Raw genomic sequence first — 22,379 nt, forward strand, 5'->3', positions numbered from 1 at the left:
ACTTGTTTGAAGATCAATGTAATAATTAATCTTCATTCCAGCTGCTATCCTTGGTGCTTGGTTGCTTACATGGCAAAGCTGTGGACTTGGTTGAAGATTTAGCTAAACATCTTCCATGGAGTTGTTACTCATCTGCCATCTGGACTGAAACTTGGGACTGGCCTCCTCCTGGAAAAAAATCTAAAATTATAAATTAGGTTATATTCATAAGACTGCTGTTGGTCAATATAATAAATAAATATAAACAGTTAGTTTTCTAGTTTGAATTGTATTACATCTTCATATAGGAGCCTTTTATAGCGGACTATGCGGTATGAGTTTTGCTCATTGTTGAAGGCAGTATGGTGACCTATAGTTGTTAATGTCTGTCATTTTGGTCTCCTGGACAGTTGTCTCATTGGCAATCATACCACATCTTGTTTTTTATATATATTCCTTCAAGCTTCATAACCTGACATGCATCAATGGAGCTATTTTCAGCGTCTTATTTGGTGAACAATTGTAATTTTGTTGGTTCTTCATTTCATGGTTTAGCCAAAGCCTGCATACAAGTCTTTACAATGATATCAGTGTGATCAATTCAAAATTTTAGAACCTTTAGTCAACAACAAAACACCATTTGATGTCTTACAACCTTAAGCCTTGTGTATGTTTTTTCTTTGTAAACTTATTTTATGATTATCTTTTTTTTTTAAATTGAGGAATAACATACGTACTTGTATTTAAGATATCTTATACCCCAAGTCTTACTCCCCTTCATGAAAACATTGGCACTGTTTTATAAATTACCTAAAAAGCAATTAAAATTGACACAAATTATATATTATACAAATTTGTTAAATTGCAGCCTAAACTTTTATTAATCTATTCTGTATTCAGATTGCATAATAGTGAGTTATCTCCCACTGAAAGAAACATTCTTGCAGTTTATTGTACTAGTCTCCCTTGAAGTAAAAATTCAATCAGGATTGACTTTTCATGGCATTAAATATTATTTGTGTCCCAAAAAAACATCTAAACTGATAAAAATCTTTTTTGTGTGTTGTAAATGTGCAAAACAACCAAAATGTATGCTGCCTTATAGATAATGCTTATAGACTTTATCACATTTTCCCTGATAATGTACAGAATTATTTGGCTTGAATATACTTGCATTATTTCTTTCATGACAAAGCCTCAGACTTGTTTGAAGATCAATGTAATAATTAATCTTCATTCCAGCTGCTATCCTTGGTGCTTGATTGCTTACATGACAAAGCCTCGGACTTGGTTGAAGATTTAAGTAAACATCTTCCATGGAGTTGCTACTCATCTGCCATCTGGACTGAAACTTGGGACTGGCCTGCTACTGGAAAAAAATCTAAAATTATAAATTAGGTTATATTTATAAGACTGCTGTTGGTCAATATAATAAATAAATAAACAGTTAGTTTTCTCGTTTGAATTGTTTTACATTGTCATATTGGAGCCTTTTATAGCGGACTATGCGGTATAGGCTTTCCTCATTGTTGAAGGCAGTATGGTGACCTATAGTTGTTAATGTCTGTGTCATTTTGGTCTCTTGTGGACAGTTGTCTCATTGGCACTCATTCCACATCTTTTTTTTATATATATTCCTTCAAGCTTCATAACCTGACATGTATCAAAGGAGCCATTTTCAGTATCTTATTTGGTGAAGAGTTGTAATTATGTTATACTTCATATGGTGGTTTAGCCAAAGCCTGCACACAAGTCTTTACAATGACATTAGTGTGAACAAGTCAAAATTTTAGAACCTTTATAGTCAACAACAAAACACCATTTGACCTCTTACAACTTTAAGCCTGGTGCATGTTTTTTCCCTGTAAACTTATTTTATGATTATCAAATTGTTTTAAATAGAAGAATAATATACGTACTTGTATTTAAGATATCTTATACCACAAGTCTTACTCCCCTTCATGAAAACATTGGCACTGTTTTATAAATTACCTAAAAAGGAATTAAAATTGACACAAATTATATATTATACAAATTTGTTAAATTGCAGCCTAAACTTTTATTAATCTATTCTGTATTCAGATTGCATAATAGTGAGTTATCTCCCACTGAAAGAAACATTCTTGCAGTTTATTGTACTAGTCTCCCTTGAAGTAAAAATTCTATCAGGATTGACTTTTCATGGCATTAAATATTATTTGTGTAACAGAAAAACATCTAAACTGATACATATCTTTTTTGTGTGTTGTAAATGTGCAAAATAACCAATTTGTGTTGCTTTATAGATAATGCTTATATACTTTCACGTTTTTCCTAATAATGTACAGAATTAATTGGCTTGAATATACTTGCATTATTTCTTTCATGACAAAGCCTCAGTCTTGGTGGAAGATCAATGTAATAATTAATCTTCATTCTAGCTGCTATCCTTGGTGCTCGATTGCTTACATGGCAAAGCCTCGGACTTGGTTGAAGATCTAAGTAAACATCTTCCATGGAGTTGCTACTCATCTACCATCTCAACTGAAACATCTGTGTGAATGGCGTAGTTTTCTGTGTCTCTGCTCTTTTTGCCTATAATTAATTAACCATTTTAATTTTAACTTTTAATCAGTATTATGAAGACTGTTTAATGATAACATCATTAAGTCTGAAATTAATGTATGCAGATAATTATCAGAATGGGGTGGCTAACCAAAACAATCTGATGTATACATTTTGAACAAACATTCTGAACAAAGTCATATTTTCCCAATCAAAATGGAAATAAATACAAGAATATCCAAATTGTCAATATTAAGTCTATTTGTTGTAATAATTAACTCAGAAATTTAAATGTGATGCATGTTTTATTTCAAATCCTAAATTGGGAGGATCAGTCTATTTTAATTTGTAACAATTACAATAATTCTTTTTAAATCATATTTCATAAGAATAAATTTGAACATGAAATTAAGAACAATTTTGTAATAAAATTTCAAGTGGTCGTTCAAAGGAAATACTGATTTTTTTTACCTAAAAAGAAGTTTTAAACACAATTGCAATGACCAAATACTTACATCCTCATTATCTGCCAACTGTATTGAAACCATATTCCTTAAGGAATAGGACTGTACTTTCATCTGGACTCATCCATCTGTAATACAAACTTAAAACATCTTAATATTTATGAAACAACTGTTAGTAAATTAAAAAAAAAAAATATATACATACCTGCCCATCCAATCCTTGGACTGCCACCTAGAGGAAACTTGGACAAAAAGGCATACAATCATGCACACATTCTTATCTTAACATACCTGTCAATCCGATTCTTTGACACCACCTAAAGGAAACTTGGACAAAAAGGCATACAAATATGAACACAATCTTATCTTAACATACCTTCATTTCCAATCCTTGGACTGCCACCTAGAGGAAACTTGGACAAAAAGGCATACAATCATGCACACATTCTTATCTTAACATACCTTTACTTCCGATTCTTTGACGCCACCTAGAGGAAACTTGGACAAAAGGCATACAAATATGAACACAATCTTATCTTAACATACCTGCCCATCCAATTCTTTGACTGCCACCTAGAAGAAACTTGGACAAAAAGGCATACAAATATGAACACAATCTTATCTTAACATACCTTCACTTCCAATCCTTGGACTGCCACCTAGAGGAAACTTGGACAAAAAGGCATACAAATATGAACACAATCTTATCTTAACATACCTTCACTTCCAATCCTTGGACCGCCACCTAGAAGAAACTTGGACAAAAAGACATTCAAACATGCACACAATCTTATCTTAACATACCTTTACTTCCAATCCTTGGACTGTAACCTAAAGGAAACTTGGACAAAAAGGCATACAAATATGAACACAATCTTATCTTAACATACCTTTACTTCCCATCCTTGGACTGTAACCTAAAGGAAACTTGGACAAAAAGGCATACAAATATGAACACAATCTTATCTTAACATACCTTCACTTCCAATCGTTGGACTGCCACCTAGAGGAAACTTAGACAAAAAGGCATACAAATATGAACACAATCTTATCTTAACATACCTTCACTTCCAATCCTTGGACTGTAACCTAAAGGAAACTTGGACAAAAAGGCATACAAATATGAACACAATCTTATCTTAACATACCTTCACTTTCAATCGTTGGACTGCCACCTAAAAGAAACTTGGACAAAAAGGCATACAAATATGAACACAATCTTATCTTAACATACCTTCACTTCCAATCCTTGGACTGCCACCTAGAGGAAACTTGGACAAAAAGGCATACAAATATGAACACAATCTTATCTTAACATACCTTCACTTCCAATCCTTGGACCGCCACCTAGAAGAAACTAGGACAAAAAGACATTCAAACATGCACACAATCTTATCTTAACATACCTTTACTTCCAATCATTGGACTGTAACCTAAAGGAAACTTGGACAAAAAGGCATACAAATATGAACACAATCTTATCTTAACATACCTTTACTTCCAATCCTTGGACTGTAACCTAAAGGAAACTTGGACAAAAAGGCATACAAATATGAACACAATCTTATCTTAACATACCTTCACTTTCAATCGTTGGACTGCCACCTAGAGGAAACTTGGACAAAAAGGCATACAAATATGAACACAATCTTATCTTAACATACCTTCACTTCCAATCCTTGGATTGCCACCTAGAGGAAACTTGGACAAAAAGGCATACAAATATGAACACAATCTTATCTTAACATACCTTCACTTCCAATCCTTGGACCGCCACCTAGAAGAAACTAGGACAAAAAGACATTCAAACATGCACACAATCTTATCTTAACATACCTTTACTTCCAATCCTTGGACTGTAACCTAAAGGAAACTTGGACAAAAAGGCATACAAATATGAACACAATCTTATCTTAACATACCTTTACTTCCAATCCTTGGACTGTAACCTAAAGGAAACTTGGACAAAAAGGCATACAAATATGAACACAATCTTATCTTAACATACCTTCACTTTCAATCGTTGGACTGCCACCTAGAGGAAACTTGGACAAAAAGGCATACAAATATGAACACAATCTTATCTTAACATACCTTCACTTCCAATCCTTGGATTGCCACCTAGAGGAAACTTGGACAAAAAGGCATACAAATATGAACACAATCTTATCTTAACATACCTTCACTTCCAATCCTTGGATCGCCACCTAGAAGAAACTAGGACAAAAAGACATTCAAACATGCACACAATCTTATCTTAACATACCTTTACTTCCAATCCTTGGACTGCCACCTAGAGGAAACATGGACAAAAAGGCATACAAATATGAACACAATCTTAACTTAACATACCTTCACTTCCAATCCTTGGACCGCCACCTAGAAGAAACTAGGACAAAAAGACATTCAAACATGCACACAATCTTATCTTAACATACCTTTACTTCCAATCCTTGGACTGTAACCTAAAGGAAACTTGGACAAAAAGGCATACAAATATGAACACAATCTTATCTTAACATACCTTCACTTCCGATCCTTGGACTGCCACCTAGAGGAAACTTGGACAAAAAGGCATACAAATATGAACACAATCTTATCTTAACATACCTTCACTTCCAATCCTTGGACTGCCACCTAGAGGAAACTTGGACAAAAAGGCATACAAATTTGAACACAATCTTATCTTAACATACCTTCACTTCCAATCCTTGGACCGCCACCTAGAAGAAACTAGGACAAAAAGACATTCAAACATGCACACAATCTTATCTTAACATACCTTTACTTCCAATCCTTGGACTGCAACCTAAAGGAAACTTGGACAAAAAGGCATACAAATATGAACACAATCTTATCTTAACATACCTTCATTTCCAATCCTTGGACTGCCACCTAGAGGAAACTTGGACAAAAAAGCATACAAATATGAACACAATCTTATCTTAACATACCTTCACTTCCAATCCTTGGACTGCCACCTAAAAGAAACTTGGACAAAAAGGCATACAAATATGAACACAATCTTATCTTAACATACCTTCACTTCCAATCCTTGGACTGCCACCTAGAGGAAACTTGGACAAAAAGGCATACAAATATGAACACAATCTTATCTTAACATACCTTCACTTCCAATCCTTGGACTGCCACCTAGAGGAAACTTGGACAAAAAGGCATACAAATATGAACACAATCTTATCTTAACATACCTTCACTTCCAATCCTTGGACCGCCACCTAGAAGAAACTAGGACAAAAAGACATTCAAACATGCACACAATCTTAACTTAACATACCTTTACTGCCAATCCTTGGACTGCAACCTAAAGGAAACTTGGACAAAAAGGCATACAAATATGAACACAATCTTATCTTAACATACCTTCATTTCCAATCCTTGGACTGCCACCTAGAGGAAACTTGGACAAAAAGGCATACAAATATGAACACAATCTTATCTTAACATACCTTCACTTCCAATCCTTGGACTGCCATCTAGAAGAAACTAGGACAAAAAGACATTCAAACATGCACACAATCTTATCTTAACATACCTTTACTTCCAATCCTTGGACTCTAACCTAAAGGAAACTTGGACAAAAAGGCATACAAATATGAACACAATCTTATCTTAACATACCTTTACTTCCAATCCTTGGACTGTAACCTAAAGGAAACTTGGACAAAAAGGCATACAAATATGAACACAATCTTATCTTAACATACCTGCCCATCCAATCCTTGGACTGCCACCTAGAGGAAACTTGGACAAAAAGGCATACAAATATGAACACAATCTTATCTTAACATACCTTCACTTCCAATCCTTGGACTGCCACCTAGAAGAAACTTGGACAAAAAGGCATACAAATATAAACACAATCTTATCTTAACATACCTGCCCATCCAATCCTTCGACTGCCACCTAAAGGAAACTTGGACAAAAAGGCATATAAATATGAACACAATCTTATCTTAACATACCTGCCCATCCAATCCTTGGACTGCCACCTAGAGGAAACTTGGACAAAAAGGCATACAAATATGAACACAATCTTATCTTAACATACCTTTACTTCCAATCCTTGGACTGTAACCTAAAGGAAACTTGGACAAAAAGCCATACAAATATGAACACAATCTTATCTTAACATACCTGCCCATCCAATCCTTGGACTGCCACCTGGAGGAAACTTGGACAAAAAGGCATACAAATATGAACACAATCTTATCTTAACATACCTTCACTTCCAATCCTTGGACTGCCACCTAGAAGAAACTTGGACAAAAAGGCATACAAATATAAACACAATCTTATCTTAACATACCTGCCCATCCAATCCTTCGACTGCCACCTAAAGGAAACTTGGACAAAAAGGCATATAAATATGAACACAATCTTATCTTAACATACCTGCCCATCCAATTCTTGGACTGCCACCTAGAGGAAACTTGGACAAAAAAGGCATACAAATATGAACACAATCTTATCTTAACATACCTCCACTTCCAATCCTTGGACCACCACCTAGAAGAAACTTAGACAAAAAGACATACAAACATGCACACAATCTTATCCTAACATACCTTCAGATCTGATCCCTGGAATGCCACCTAGAGGAAATGAGGACAAAAAGGCATACAAACAAGCACACAATCTTATCTTAACATACCTGCACTTCTGATCCCTGGACCGCCACCTAGAGGAAACGAGGGCAAAAAGGCATACAAACATGCACACAATCCTATCAAAACTTACCTCACTTTCTGATCCCTGGACCGCCACCTAAAACATAAAATGAAACAGATGACCATACCTCACTTTCAATTCTTTGAAGTAACTTATAGAAAATGAAAATAAATTAAAAACAGAAGAAAGAAATACTCCTATAGAAAATTGAAATAAAAAAACAGCATACATATGAAAACATATAAAATGAAACAGATATAAAACATGAAAACATATAAAATGAAATAGATAAACATAAATCATTTTCAATTCTTTGAAGTAACCTATACTATATATTTCCTACAGGCTAAAAAAAAATATAAAGAAAATTAAAAACCAATAGTTCAGAGAACAATTGCATGTCTTTCCACAAGTAAGGATAATTTTAATAGTATTCTTAAAATTTTATTGGAATTGGATTACCTCCCTTATATTGCTTTTAAATTGGCTAAATTGTCCTTTAACCAGAAACCCTTGCCCCCTTTTTTACCCCTAATTGCTTAATGATTTGTTCATTTTATACCGCCTATAACCATCCTTTGTAGTATGGAAACTTGTGGTATCATTTTAGAGCGATTTATACACTTTTAAAAAGACAAGTAATGTCTGAAAACTACAAAAATGCTTATTTGGGACCCTTTTTTTGGGCCCTCACTTATTGAAATCCTTGGAGCAAGAACCCCAAACCTCAATTCCAGCCTTTCCTTTGTAGTAAGAAACCTTGTAGTATAATTTCAGAGAGATCCTGATACACTTACACATAAGTTATTGTCTGTAAACTAGAAAAATTATTCTTTTTGGCCCTTTTTTGTCTCTTATTCCTACATGTTCAGGGATATTAAACCCAGACTGACACCAAACCTTTCCTTCATCATATGGAACCTTGTGGTACAATGTCAGAGAGACCCATACAATTAAACATAAGTTATTGTCACGAACTTCAAAAACGTGTTTTTGGCCCTTAATTCCTTGACCGTTTGCTCCAGAACCCTAAAATAAATCCCAATCTTCTACTTAAATGATATGAACATTATGGTACAGTTTCAGAGTAATTGAAATACTTATACACAACTTTTTGTCCTGAAACAAGATAAATGTATGTTTTAGGCCCTGGAAATCAATCCCAACCTTCCTTTCGTGGTTATAAGCATTGTGTTAACATTTCATTGATTTCTATTTTCTTATACTAAAGTTATTATTCAGAAACCATCCATCTTCAGACAACATAGACGATGACGAAGTGATACCAGTATACGACTGCAAAAATTTTTGCATTTGTATAAAATCTTTTACCACAGAGTGAATGTAATGTTTCCTGGCAGTCCATTTATAAGTAAAATGTGGATAAACAAGATATTTTTTTTAACAAAATTTACATCTGGATACTATCTTATGATCACAAACAAGCATCTGTCCAAGTTTGGTAGAAATCCAGGATAGTTTAAGAAAGTTATTAAAATTTCAACAAGAGTGCACAGTGTCTTACCTTCTTTACTAATCATTGATATTATGTTGACAGTCCTAAATATAAAGCTTTATTACAACTGTTACATAAACTTAAGTATGGGCTTTGCTCATTGTTGAAGGTGACCTATAGTTGTTAACGTTTGTGTCATTTTGGTCTTTTGTGGATAGTTGTCTCATTGGCAATCATACCACATCTTTTTTATAATAACCAAGAAAACTAAACATTGACCAACGAACCATGAAAATAATGTCAATGTCAGATGAAACATGCCAAGCAGGCATGTATACAGCTAACAATTCTTCCATACAACAAATATAGTTGACCTATTACTTATTGTTTAAGAAAAACAGACCGAAACACAAAAACTGAACACTGAGCAATGAACTGTGAAAATGAGGTCAAGGTCAAATAAAACCTGTGTGACTGACATAAAAATCAAACAATATTTCCATACACCAAATATAGTTGACCTATTGCATATAGTTTTAGAAAAAAAAGACCAAACTCAAAAACGTAACTGTGACCAATAAACCATGTAAGTTTGAGGTCAAGGTAAGATGACACCTGCCAAGTCAAGTGAAGGTCAAGTGAAAACTATCTGACAGGCATGAGGACCTTACAAGGTACGCACAAACCAAATATAGTTATCTCATTCCTTATAATATGTGGGAATTTAACATTACAAAAAAGTAGTCACTGAACCATGAAAATGAGGTCAAGGACATTAGACATGCGACTGATGGAAACTTTGTAACATGAGAGGTCCATATACAAAGTATGAAGCAACCAGGTCTTCCCTCTACTAAAATATAAAACTTTTAAGAAGTTAGCTATTAAATGCCCCACCTCCACAGCCACCTGATCACTATCCTATCCCAGTTGAGTATGTTGCAAGCTGACTTGTATAAACCCTAAAACCAAATTTCAGAAATTCTTGTATTGTAGTTAAAAAGAAGTGAAAATTTTCAACTTGGCTATCAGGTGTAAAATGATACATGTGTTCGGTAAACAGGAAGTTGCTTAGTGATGAATCTGAAAACGCATCACTTGGCATAGCTGATATATATATATCAACCCGAAACCAAATTTCAGAAATCCTTGTATTGAGAAAAAGGTGACGAAAAAATATTCATTGGGATGGACAGACTGATGAACTGATGGCTGGATCGACAGACACAGGTAAAACATTATTCCCCCCCCCCCCTTTTCCAAAGCGGGGGTAAAATGAGTAGTAAAATGTTAATATTTTTAACTGAGATTTCAAGTTATTAGAAAATATATATTATAGACATTAAGTAACTATATAGAATTGTACTACTGTATATATTTTATATATTTTATATAAATTATAAAATATATTTCTTCGAGTATAAATTTGAAAAAGAAATTTTGGACTAATTTGTAATGATTTTTCAAGCTGTTTCTCCAACTAGTTTGAAAACTAATTTTCAAGCTGTTTCTCCAACTAATTTGAGAACTAATTTTTATTATCTAACAAATTTTGACATAGTTTCAAATACAATTGTAATGAGCTTACCGGAACATCATCATTATCTGGCAACTAAAATGAAACCGTCTTCCTTCAGGTCTAGGACTGAACTTTCATCTGGGCTCATCCATCTGTAATACAAAATAAAAGAATTCTTATATTTATGAGACAACAGTTAGTAAATTGAAATTAATATATATTATATAGAGATTAATACATGGCCTTTTCCATATCAGCCTGGGTATCATCCCGAGACCCCCATATCAGCCCGAGACGGAGTCGAGGCGCTGATATGGGTCGAGGGATGATACCCAGGCTGATATGGAAAAGGCCATGTATTAATCGCTTTATCATATACTTCCGACAATAGTTTTATGTAAGGCAAAAAAAAATAAAAAATGCAACAACTAAAACAGTCAAAAACTTTATAAAGAAGTTAAGTTATAAATCCAATATACTATAATTGTCAACCAACAGCATCACTACCTCCATATATATGTACATTGTATGGTAACATTTCCTATAGAGGCATTTTGAAACATTGAATATTTGGAAGAGTTTCATGATCATTATTACTCCATGTTTGTTGTACTATAAAATGATTCATAATTGCCAATGTCGTTTGTTAGCTAGTGACTAAACTATCCCCACAAAAGTTCCCGTAAATTTTGACGTCGTCATCAATATCTGACGTCACAATGGAAAAATAAACAACCGATACCGGTAACACCGGAAGTAACTTGCACGAGAAGCTCTGTTATGGGTTTTTGCACGAGACGCCACTGATATGGGTTATCAGACCGGGCTGATATGGGTTATCAGCCTGGGTGGGAAATTATGGCTTGTGTACTTCCGTTCGTTACACATATGCAAAAGCTATCATATTAATGCTAAGTATATGATAAATAGTTATATCAAAGTTATATCAAAGTAATATGAAGATATCCAAATTGACAATCAGAAACTTTTCTTTCATTCAGTTAGACTAAATTAGAAAAAAGATTTCCAAATTAAGTGTCAATGGTTAGATAATTATAAATTACCTGCCAACTATCACTATTTGTGGGAGATTTCCTCCATGGAGGCTCCCAAATTGAAATTTTACAATGATTCAGGCTTATAAATGTATGAAGAAGCACAGGCATTTGTCTCAGAATTTTTTTCCCCTACATACCTTAATATAACACAGGTATGTAGTAAAAAAAATCTGTGACAAGTGCCTGTGTGGAGAAGCTAAAAAATAACATTAAAATGTTTTTAAAGGCTCCCTTGAAGGTTTTTTTACGACTATGACAGTCATCTTGTATGCAAAACCCCATAGGCATTTTGAAAAGTTGGCAGGAATGAATTAAGAGCTGACTGCCACGAAAGCATGATACGTTGGACGCTTTTTAAAGTTCCAGAAGTCCTCAATGTTATAAATTTATAAAAACAAGAAAGCACACGCTGAAATGTCTTGCCTTTTTTACTAATTATTGATATTTGTTGATAGTCCTAAATATAAAGCTATATAACAACTGTCACATAAACTTTAAACCACAAAAACTAAACCTTGACCAATGAACCATGAACATGAGGTCAAGGTCAGATGAATCATGCCAGACAGATATGTACAATTAACAATTCTTCCTTTTTTACTAATCATTGATATTTGTTGATAGTCCTAAATATAAAGCTATATAACAACTGTCACATAAACTTTAAACCACAAACACTTACAATGAGCAATGAACCATGAAAATGAGATCAAGGTCAGATGAACCATGCCAGGCAGGCATCTTCCATACAACAAATATCATTCTAATGCAATTAGTTGGTAACAATAATTTTCATTGGACGTTGACAAAAATTTTGAGGGGTTAGATTCCACGTTCTACCAGTCCGTATCTCCAAGAAAGCCACCATTTTGAATTCCGATATTTTTGGGGTATGCAATTTCTCAAAAAATAAACAAGTCACATTCTGAGCCTCAAAAATCTTCTCTTTGTCTATATTGAAACCATTCTGAAGCGTATGAAAAGTAAAAATACTTTTAGTATGCATGTTTGGCATCCAGAGTATACATATGACATCACATTGTTTATATGCCAATAACGATGCAACGTTTTCACGGACTTTCATTTATAGCATTTTAAAGCCCAAATATTTATAAAATGAAATTTATTTTAAAATGTGGCATTAGAATGGACATAACTGTATTGTATTTTAAGCTTGGCCTTCATAAAACTTTATTTTATTGTCGCAAATAACCGTTTACCTATCTCCACTCCGCATCGCTAGTTAAACTAAATTTGTGACAGTAAAATCTACTTTTACAAGGCCAAGCTTAAAATACAATACAGTTATCTCCTAATTGACCTACTGCTTATAATTAAAGAAAAACAGACCAAAACACAAAAACTTAACAAAATTAGCAATGAACTGTGAAAATGAGGTCAAGGTAAAATGAAACCTATTTGTAAAATGTAAAATAATTTGAGTTTTAAGTAAGGTAAGGATTTTTAATTTATTGGTTTATTGATAGACTTAATTCTTTGAAATTTTCATGCCAAAATTTCAATCTTTTTTTTATTTTCCAATGTGGATTAGGTGAGGTAAAAGATGAAATACTCTTGGTCTTTCATTGCACCAAATTTAACAAGGAAAATGTTTAAACTTTCTCTCGTGATGTCATACATGTAAAATAAACTTATCTCCTAAAAAGTTGATGACCTGTGCCTTGACATTTTAGCAATTTGTTTCTTTTCATTAGGCTAAATTTATAATTTCATAACTACAGCTTGCTTGCATATGGGAAAAAAACAATTAATATGACAGGCAAGTTAATTAATTCAAAATAATTCTTAGCTTACCTCACATATTGTGCACGTAGCACATTTCCATAGTGACAATAAAATATGATTTTGTTGTATCATTCATTTTTTTGGCAGGACCTACACAAATGCATATACGGAATGCCCCAGATAGGTCTATGTATATTAGACAAAGGACACAGATGGGTTCATGACAAAATTGGGGTTTGGTGATGTGTTTGTATATCTTACTATACTGAACATTCTTGCTACTTACAATTTTTCTATCTATATAGACTTGGCTCTTTAGATACAGTTGAAAATATTTAGTAAAAATTCACAAAAATTTACCGAATTAATGAAATTGTTAGAAATTGACTATAAAGGGCAATAACTCCTAAAAGGGATCAACTGACCATTTTGGTCATGTTGACTTATTATTAGATCTTACTTTGCTGAACATTTTTATTACAGTTTATCTCAATCTATCATAGTATTCAAGATAATAACCAAAAACAGCAAAATTTCCTTAAAATTACCAATTCAGGGGCAGCAACTCAAAAACTGGTTGTCCAATTCATCTGAAAATTTATAGGCAGATAGATACTAACTTGATAAAAAGCTTAACAGATTTGCTCTAAATGCTTTGGTTTCAGAGTTATAAGCCAAAATCTACATTTATCTCTATGTTCTATTTTTAGCCATTGTGGCCATCTTGATGGTTGGCTGGGTCACCACACACATTTGTTAAATTAGATACCCTAATAATGATTGTGGGTAAATTGGGTTAAATTTGACCAAGTAGTTTCAGAGGAGAAGATTTTTGTAAAAGATTACAATAATTTACAAAATATTGGTAAAAAATGACTATAAAGGGCAATAACTCCTAAATGGGTCAACTGACCATATTGGTCAAGTTGACTTATTTGAAGATCTTACTTTGTTGAACATTATTGCTGTTTACAGTTTATCTTTATCTATAATAATATTCAAGATAACCAAAAACGGCAAAATTTCCTTAAAATAAACAATTCAGGGGCAGCAACCCAACAACGGATTGTCCGATTCATCTGAAAATTTCAGGGCAGATAGATCTTCACCTGATAAACAATTTTATCCCTATCAGATTGCTCTAAATGCTTTGGTTTCAAAGTTATAAGCCAAAATCTACATTTTACCCCTATGTTCTTTTTTTAGCCATGGTGGCCATCTTGATTGATTGGCTGGTTCTTAAGACACATTTTTCTTACTAGATACCCCAATGATGATTTTGGCCAAGTTTAGTTGAATATAACCCAGTAGTTTCAGTTGATTCACTGAGAAGATACAGGCCTATGCAAACTTGGAATTGACTATTTTCAAGGCTTCCAACTTTTTTAAAACCAATAATAAAAATATAGTTCTTTGGAAGAAGTTGTTCTATTTTCTATAAATTTGTGCCAATTTAACTAAAAAGACCCATGGAAAATTTAGTTTTAAGCACTATGAATTGATTACTCAAATGAGGGATATTTCTCATTTGGGGAATGGTTCCCCATTTGGCAGGCTGTCCCCAACCTGTTTAAGTTAACCAACCAATTTTTTCCAAAGAAAGGAAAATATATAATATGTGCTCATTTGTACTATGTGGTTTTTACAAACAATTTTTTTTTTATATCACTTGAAGTGTACCCCTCATACTAGGGAGATAGTCATTATATTGAGAGGTTATCCTTTATTTGAGTGGTTGTTCCCAACATGAAATGATTAATATATATATTTAGAAAAGGCTTGTTAACCTTTCATCAAATTTATGATAAATGTCAAGCAGAAAAACAGCATTTAAGATTCTGTAAATATATTCTTGGTGTCTACTCAAAGGCAACACAAATATAGCTGTTTTATCAGAATTGGGCAGACTTCCTTTATATTTCAATATTGTTAAAGCTATGGTTAAATACTGTAACAGGTTCATTCGTTTATATCTCCACTGCTCTATCGTCTATCGAATGTTATTTCAAATCGATTTAATAAAAAAAAAAAAAAAACATGCATGCCGTGCGGGTCGAGTAGACCCGCCAGGAAAAATATAGTAGTGTAACATATTAAAAGCAGATTTATACTGAATTATGAAATTTGAATGTTAAATCTCCTTTCTGAATTGTCTTTTTGTTTTAGACAGCCACCAAAATAAACTTGACATTCAGTTTGTGCAACATGCACTTCTATTACTTTTCCATTAATTTGTTTAAAACATGTTATCATTAAAGAAAGAATAAAATCTACCTTATGCAAGAGACTTTCCAACCAAAGTGATGTTTATCCTAAGTGAACAGCCTGTTTCGTGTAACTAATAATTCAAAATGAATTCCATGATAAAGTGTTCACAAATTAGAACAATAGAACTAACCAGCCAAATCATAGTGCCCAATAAATAGCCGTGAGGTATTTTGTCTAATGAACCATGAAGCCTAAATACAGTATTGTGAAATCTGTTCAAGTTAAAAACACAAGTTCAACCTTTCTAAAGCCGTATCAAAAAGATACGCCAACTTCTTTTTTTTTTTGATTTTAGGTGCAAATTTTAAGACAATTAGAAAATAAGGATATTTTTTCCAATCAGTATCGATTAGTTTTCTAACCATTCCAAGACTGTATTGTAAGGCTCTTAAATTGAGAAAACCTGTTTTTAGTCCTGAAATGGTCAGGTAGGCTGTTCCCTGTTCCACAGAGTAATAGCTGCTTAAAACTTTTCTTACCAAACTGTGTAGTTTTTACATGTGTTATATCCAGTATATTATCATATCTGAAAGAATATTTAAATTACAATATTTTATATTTAATAGATCATGTAAACAGACAGGTACATTTACTAATTCATTAACTATATTAAAAGTTCCCATTTCCATTGATATTTGTTTGTTAATCTGCAGTGAATGCTTCTTAACCTTTTCAAGCAACTGTTGATATGAGCTTGAACGGTCTTCGTACACAAACCTTTGTGCTCTTTCTTGCACTTTTTATTTTTGGAATTTTTATTGTTACAGAATTGCCAAAGGATAGAACTCTGGGGAACCCCTTTATGAATGTAAGCCTAACAGTTGGAATACTATTATTTTTATTTGTTGTTTCCTGTTTGTGAAATACTATTTAAGATGTGAAATAGAATGAAAAAAGACACCATATATATGGTGATGATTTATCAAGCAGAATTTCATGTGGTAGACATTCAAAGACCTTCGAAAGGTCCCCTAGAATAGCAGCTATATACTAGTTGTTATCTAACGCTACACGCTAATACCTTAATTCTCGCAGTTGTCACAGTGTGGTCTAACATCAGTGGCCAAGTCTAAAAGCACACAGGTAAGCGGGATAAAAAATATTTTCCAAAATAAATACCAAGTTGAATTTCAAACACCTTTTCATAAATTTTAGAAAAAAATGGAAGAACTGGCTGACAGGCTTTTTATTGGCTTTGTCAAGTTGGTTGTTGTTGGTTTTTTTTTTTCTTTTTTTTCCAGTGCTGTTACATGAGCCTGCTTTAGTCTATCAGGAGATACACCAGTTTCTACAAATAGCTTTATCAATGTTGTTAACTGCGGCACGTTTAAAGGTTTACAATATTTCACTACGTTCTTTCACCATTTTCACTGTCTGTCTGTTTTCGACTTATGAGGTTGTGGTATTTTAGTTTAGTATTTTTTTGTGTTTTTACTTTTATCATACTAATTCCTTACTGGACGGAATGTGGTAAATTAACATACGATGAAAACATAATCTATCAATTTTTTAAAATGTGCATTCAACCCACTACCAACGTATAGGTGTTCCGCCTAACAGAACTGGAATTTTTGTTATACACAGACCCATTATACCTATCAGGGGCGGATTCAGGATTTTGGAAAAGGGACGAAGTTTTTAAAGAAAAATTTTTGAGACCTTTTTTGGGCCTAAAAAACATAAAATAAGTGTAAAATGCACTTTTTAAACGATTCCCGTCGTTGGAGATGTATATTTTTTAGTAATTGCAAACTGTTTTGCGATGCTGTATTCGAAGCTCCTATATCAATTGTTTATCATAAAATGATAGTACGGATTTAAAGCTATGTGCTAATAAATTTGATGTGGGGATTTTCAGTAAAAATAGACATGAAAATTATCGCAGATTTCTTGTTGTAAACCAGATATACGCCGGGCTATTCGATAAATATTTCGATACGACGAAAACGAGTTAAAAAGACAAAACAAGAATTTTTTATTCAAATGTTTGTTTGATACTGTAGGTTTCGCCGAACAAAATTAATCAATAATGGAAGTGAGGGGTTCTTAATCAACCAAAGGCTACCAATGGGTCTGAAATGACAACGAATTTATGAATGATGGTAGAATATGTAGACATAAAGGCCACACCCAGCAGGCAGGTTGCAGTTAGGTCTTGAATAAAGTATTCAATATAGCAGTTAGGCGAACCAGACATTCCGGTTAGACATACAAACCCCGGCCACAAAAAAAATACGCCCGTTTTTGTTCTTCATGTTCAATAATTCTGTTGGATTTTCGTTTCAATAGCAAAAACGTGGACAAGGTTATTGTTTTAAATCTAGATACGGCCAGAATTTTTGTTAAAGGCAAATATCAGTCAATTTTTTTCTCTCTCAAATATCCCAGACTGTCTCCTCAAATCAAATGGTTCGTACCTTAGACTTTAAATCTATCTCGAGCTTATAAATACTGACTGGGAATCATTATTCAGCTGTAATTTTAAAATAGGGTGGGGTGTTTTGGGTTAAACATGTTTTCGTAGGGAAATAATTATGCTGTGGAACTTTTTTTTCATGATAGTGTAATAGTCTATAGACGGTATTACAATCTGTTAAGTGGAATAGTGAAATAGAAGTCAATACGCTCTCGTTCAATCCTGTGTCGCTTTGAAGGTGTCATGATTGTCATCCTCAGCCTTAGCCATGTGTTACTGTAATTTGAATTTCAAAATGACTGAGTGACGTTTTTTTCGACGCACTGGTCAACTCCACCGCCACGAATCACATGACTTTGAAAATCAGTAAAATACCAGCGAAAAATATCTTTAAAAGAATTGTCGCATAGAAATTAAAAACACGGGAAATGTCAAAGTTCACGAAGTCAAGTCTGATCAATCATTTTACAAAATTTTCTATGGCCCCTCTGGATCCGCCACTGCCTATTCCTATTGGAACAAATATTTCAATCCATTTATTCCGTTAGGAACATATACTGTAACATTTATTCCTGTGGAAATACTATTCAAGAAAATTTATTCCTGTGGAAATAATATTCAAGAAAATTTATTCCTTTTGGAACTTATATTATGAAGGAACTTATATTCCGTGACACCACCAATACTATATATATATTATGCAATACACTGAATGTGAGCAGCATAAGGTAACCATCTAATTGGCGGCATTTTTTTTTACATTAATAAAAAAAAAAACCGTTTAGGTCGAATTCAACTACCAAACTTTCATGACCCTCTTTCAAAACTTGAAAACCCTCTACCATGCCCCAATAAGCAATGCTGCTACCAATATTCATTTTTTTAAGACGACTATATAACAGTTTCAAATAAAGTTCTCCCATACAATGAATATACTAGACTTATTGCTTTTAGTAGCTGAGATATGAACTTGACTACCAAAATGTAACCTTGTTCACTGATCCATGAAATGAGGTCGAGGACAATTGAAAACTGTCTGACAGGCGTGAGGACCTTTCAAGGTTAGCACATACCAAATATAGTTATCCTTATAATAAGAGAGAATTTAACATTACAAAAAATCTTAACTTTTTTTCAAGTAGTCACTGAAACATGAAAATGAGGTCAAGGACATTGGACATGTGACTGACAAAAACTTTGTAACATGAGGCATCCATATACAAAGTTTGAAGCATTCAGGTCTTCCGCCTTCTAAAATATGAAGCTTATAATGCAAACCAAATGAAAGTTTATCACAGAGGTATTTAAACTTTTGCAAGTTTATCTGTACCATTGAGTCAATACAAAAGTTATTATTCTCTGTGTAGTTTATTCAATTGGGGCCTATAAATTTCTTCTGAAATGAAATGAGAGGGTTAGTGCCATAGAACCAGGTTTAATCCACCATTTTCTACATTTGAAAATGCCTGTACCAAGTCAGGAATATGACAGTTCTTGTCCATTCGTTTTTGATGCCTTTTATTACTTGATTTTGCCATGTGATTAATATGGACTTTCCGAATTGATTTTCCTCTAAGTTCAGTATTTTTGTGATTTTACTTTTTTCTAGGAGAAATCTATCACTCATTGGTTAATTTACCTAACCAAAAAAATATTCACTTTTTTTTATTGAAATACATATATAAACTCACATAAACTGCATGTGATACTGTATTTATTCATTGTCAATAACATATTTTCAATCTGTTCAATATAAACTCAATTATAAAAGTTTTATTTCTGGAATTTTTTTTTTACTACTGTTTCAAATAATATGCATATTTTTTTGTGGTTGATCAGTTATAAAGAATACATTTATGAAGATTTTAATATAAACATTATCACTTTCAAATTTTTATTTCTAAACACACTAAAAAAGCAGTTTTATTAGGTAAAAATTCAAAATTTGATCAGAAATTAATGTTTAATCTATATATCAGTGTTTATATTAAAAAAAAGAAAATGTATTATTGATATTGAATAAATACAACATCACATACAGTTCTGTGATTCTTATTTGCACATGTATTTTAATCATTGACAGTTCAATTTTTTGTTCAGGTAAATTTATCAATGAGTGATAGATTTCTCATAGAAAATATTTAAAGGTCCCATTGAATAAACTATACAGAGAACAATAGCTATTGTATTTGTTAGATGGGACAAAAGAACTTGCAAAAGTTTATATGCACAGGTAACTTGCAGGTGAATCTATGGAAAAGTAGATAGGGTTTACAAAAAGATGTAAGCTAACACTGTCACTGCTACCACCGCTGTAGCCACTGGATCACTATCCCTATGTCTAGCTTTCTGAGATAAAAATCCCTGACTCGACAAAAATCATAGGGTCCTCCACTTTGTTTTTGATGTATCAACCAATCTAGTTGCTAGTCAAATAACATAAAATAAATTGCTATTAAAGGACTGCTGGATACAACCGCTGAGGTCCAACCTTGAACAGTTTCACTGTTTGGGCATAATTGGACACAATATTCACATTTGATAGTTTTGATACAGGTCTGAATTCTGATTGTAATTAAATATTTGACATATAACAGGTTTCTCACACAGAATAACTGGTTTTTTTTATCCCCCTTTTTTCAATTAACTCTTAATTCCGAAACAGTTTGAGCCATCAAGAACAGTCCTTTCTATCCCTTTATGGTATGAAGACTTGTGGTATAAATTATAATTTCAGAGAGATCCATACAACGTTCCACTAATTCTTGTCTGGAAACTAGAAACATGCTTATTTGGGCCCCTTTTTTGGCCCCTAATTCCTAAACTGTTTTGACCATAACCCCCAAAATCATTCCCAACCTTCCTTATTTTGGTTATAATAGTTATCAAAGGTACTATGATTATAATTTAATACACCAGACCCGCCTTTTTTCTACATAAGACTCATCAGTGATGCTCAGATCAAAATAGTTATAAAGCCAAACAAGTACAAAGTTGATGAGCACTGAGGACCCAAAATTCCAAATAGTATAAACCTTGTGTTTAAATATCATAGAGAACTTAAAACTAGAGTTATTGTACGGAAACCAAATGTGTCTTCAGACGGTTACGCAGACGACGATGCAGACTACGACACAGACAACAATAACATCATAGTATTATACAAACCCCAAACATTTTTTGGAGGTTGTCAAAAAATGAACATTTTACGGCTTACTGCATGATGACGTTATGCTTATTTGACATTATGTCATATTTTTTCATCAAGAAAACAACTTTTAATATTGTGTAACGTAGAAATGAAGAAGATGACCTAACTATTATTTCATATGAAAAATTTAAAAGTTCACGAATCAACAACAATCAATTTAAAAAAACAAATCTTTGCATTCATAGTTTGAGACTTGATATTTTAATAATATATACTTTGTCAATTTTATGTGCTTTCTATAAAACTGTCCATCTATTTTAATAGACCTAATTCAGTAATACTTCAAAAAATAAAAGAGATAAATGCATTATTTTTCAATTCTCAATTAATTTTTTAAAGTTTAAGAATACAAAGTTATTAGCAAAATTCTAATTTTGAGTAGAAATGGGTCTTCCATGCTTTTTTAGAAATTTTTTTGTCCAATTTTTTTCTTTTCTACCCGTTAATTTAATCACACATATAAGTAGATTGATATTTAAACTTAGGTAAGTAATTTTTCAAGTAAAACATATTGTTAAATAAATTTAAGACATACTTTGTACTAAAATAATATGCTGAACTAGGCAAAATACCGGTAGTGGATAACAAATATATTTTTTTTTTTCAAGTCTGAACTAAATTACAATATATAGATATAGGAAGATGTGGTGTGAGTGCCAATGAGACAACTCTCCATCCAAATAACAATTTAAAAAGTAAACCATTATAGGTTAAAGTACGGCCTTCAACACAGAGCCTTGGCTCACACCGAACAACAAGCTATAAAGGGCCCCAAAATTACTAGTGTAAAACCATTCAAAAGGGAAAACCAACGGTCTAATCTATATAAACAAAATGAGAAACGAGAAACACGTATATATTACATAAACAAACGACAACTACTGTACATCAGATTCCTGACTTAGGACAGGTGCAAACATTTGCAGCAGGATTAAACGTTTTAATGGATCCAAAATATGACTTGTAAGCATCAACATATTTGAGTGCTTGTCACAATCCTCCATACTTTGTACTCCCTTTTTGACT

The 22,379-nt window shown here is 32.9% G+C and overlaps 1 long non-coding RNA gene across 2 annotated transcripts; it reads right to left on the reverse strand.

Moving 5' to 3' along the window:
- Nucleotides 1-812: 812 nt before the first annotated feature.
- On the reverse strand, nucleotides 813-15,841 carry LOC134715568 (uncharacterized). Of its 2 annotated transcripts, none has more exons than XR_010106751.1 (7): nucleotides 15,733-15,841; nucleotides 10,724-10,806; nucleotides 7,749-7,775; nucleotides 3,039-3,115; nucleotides 2,428-2,553; nucleotides 1,899-1,971; nucleotides 813-1,360 (listed from the first exon to the last, which is right to left on the reverse strand). It is a non-coding gene; the product is annotated as an uncharacterized LOC134715568 (long non-coding RNA). The 2 variants fall into 2 exon arrangements; XR_010106752.1 differs by having other exon boundaries at nucleotides 3,039-3,137.
- Between the last annotated feature and the right edge of the window lie 6,538 nt (nucleotides 15,842-22,379).

Source organism: Mytilus trossulus, chromosome 4 (genome assembly GCF_036588685.1).
Source record: "Mytilus trossulus isolate FHL-02 chromosome 4, PNRI_Mtr1.1.1.hap1, whole genome shotgun sequence".
Classification (NCBI taxonomy): Eukaryota; Metazoa; Mollusca; class Bivalvia; order Mytilida; family Mytilidae; genus Mytilus; species Mytilus trossulus.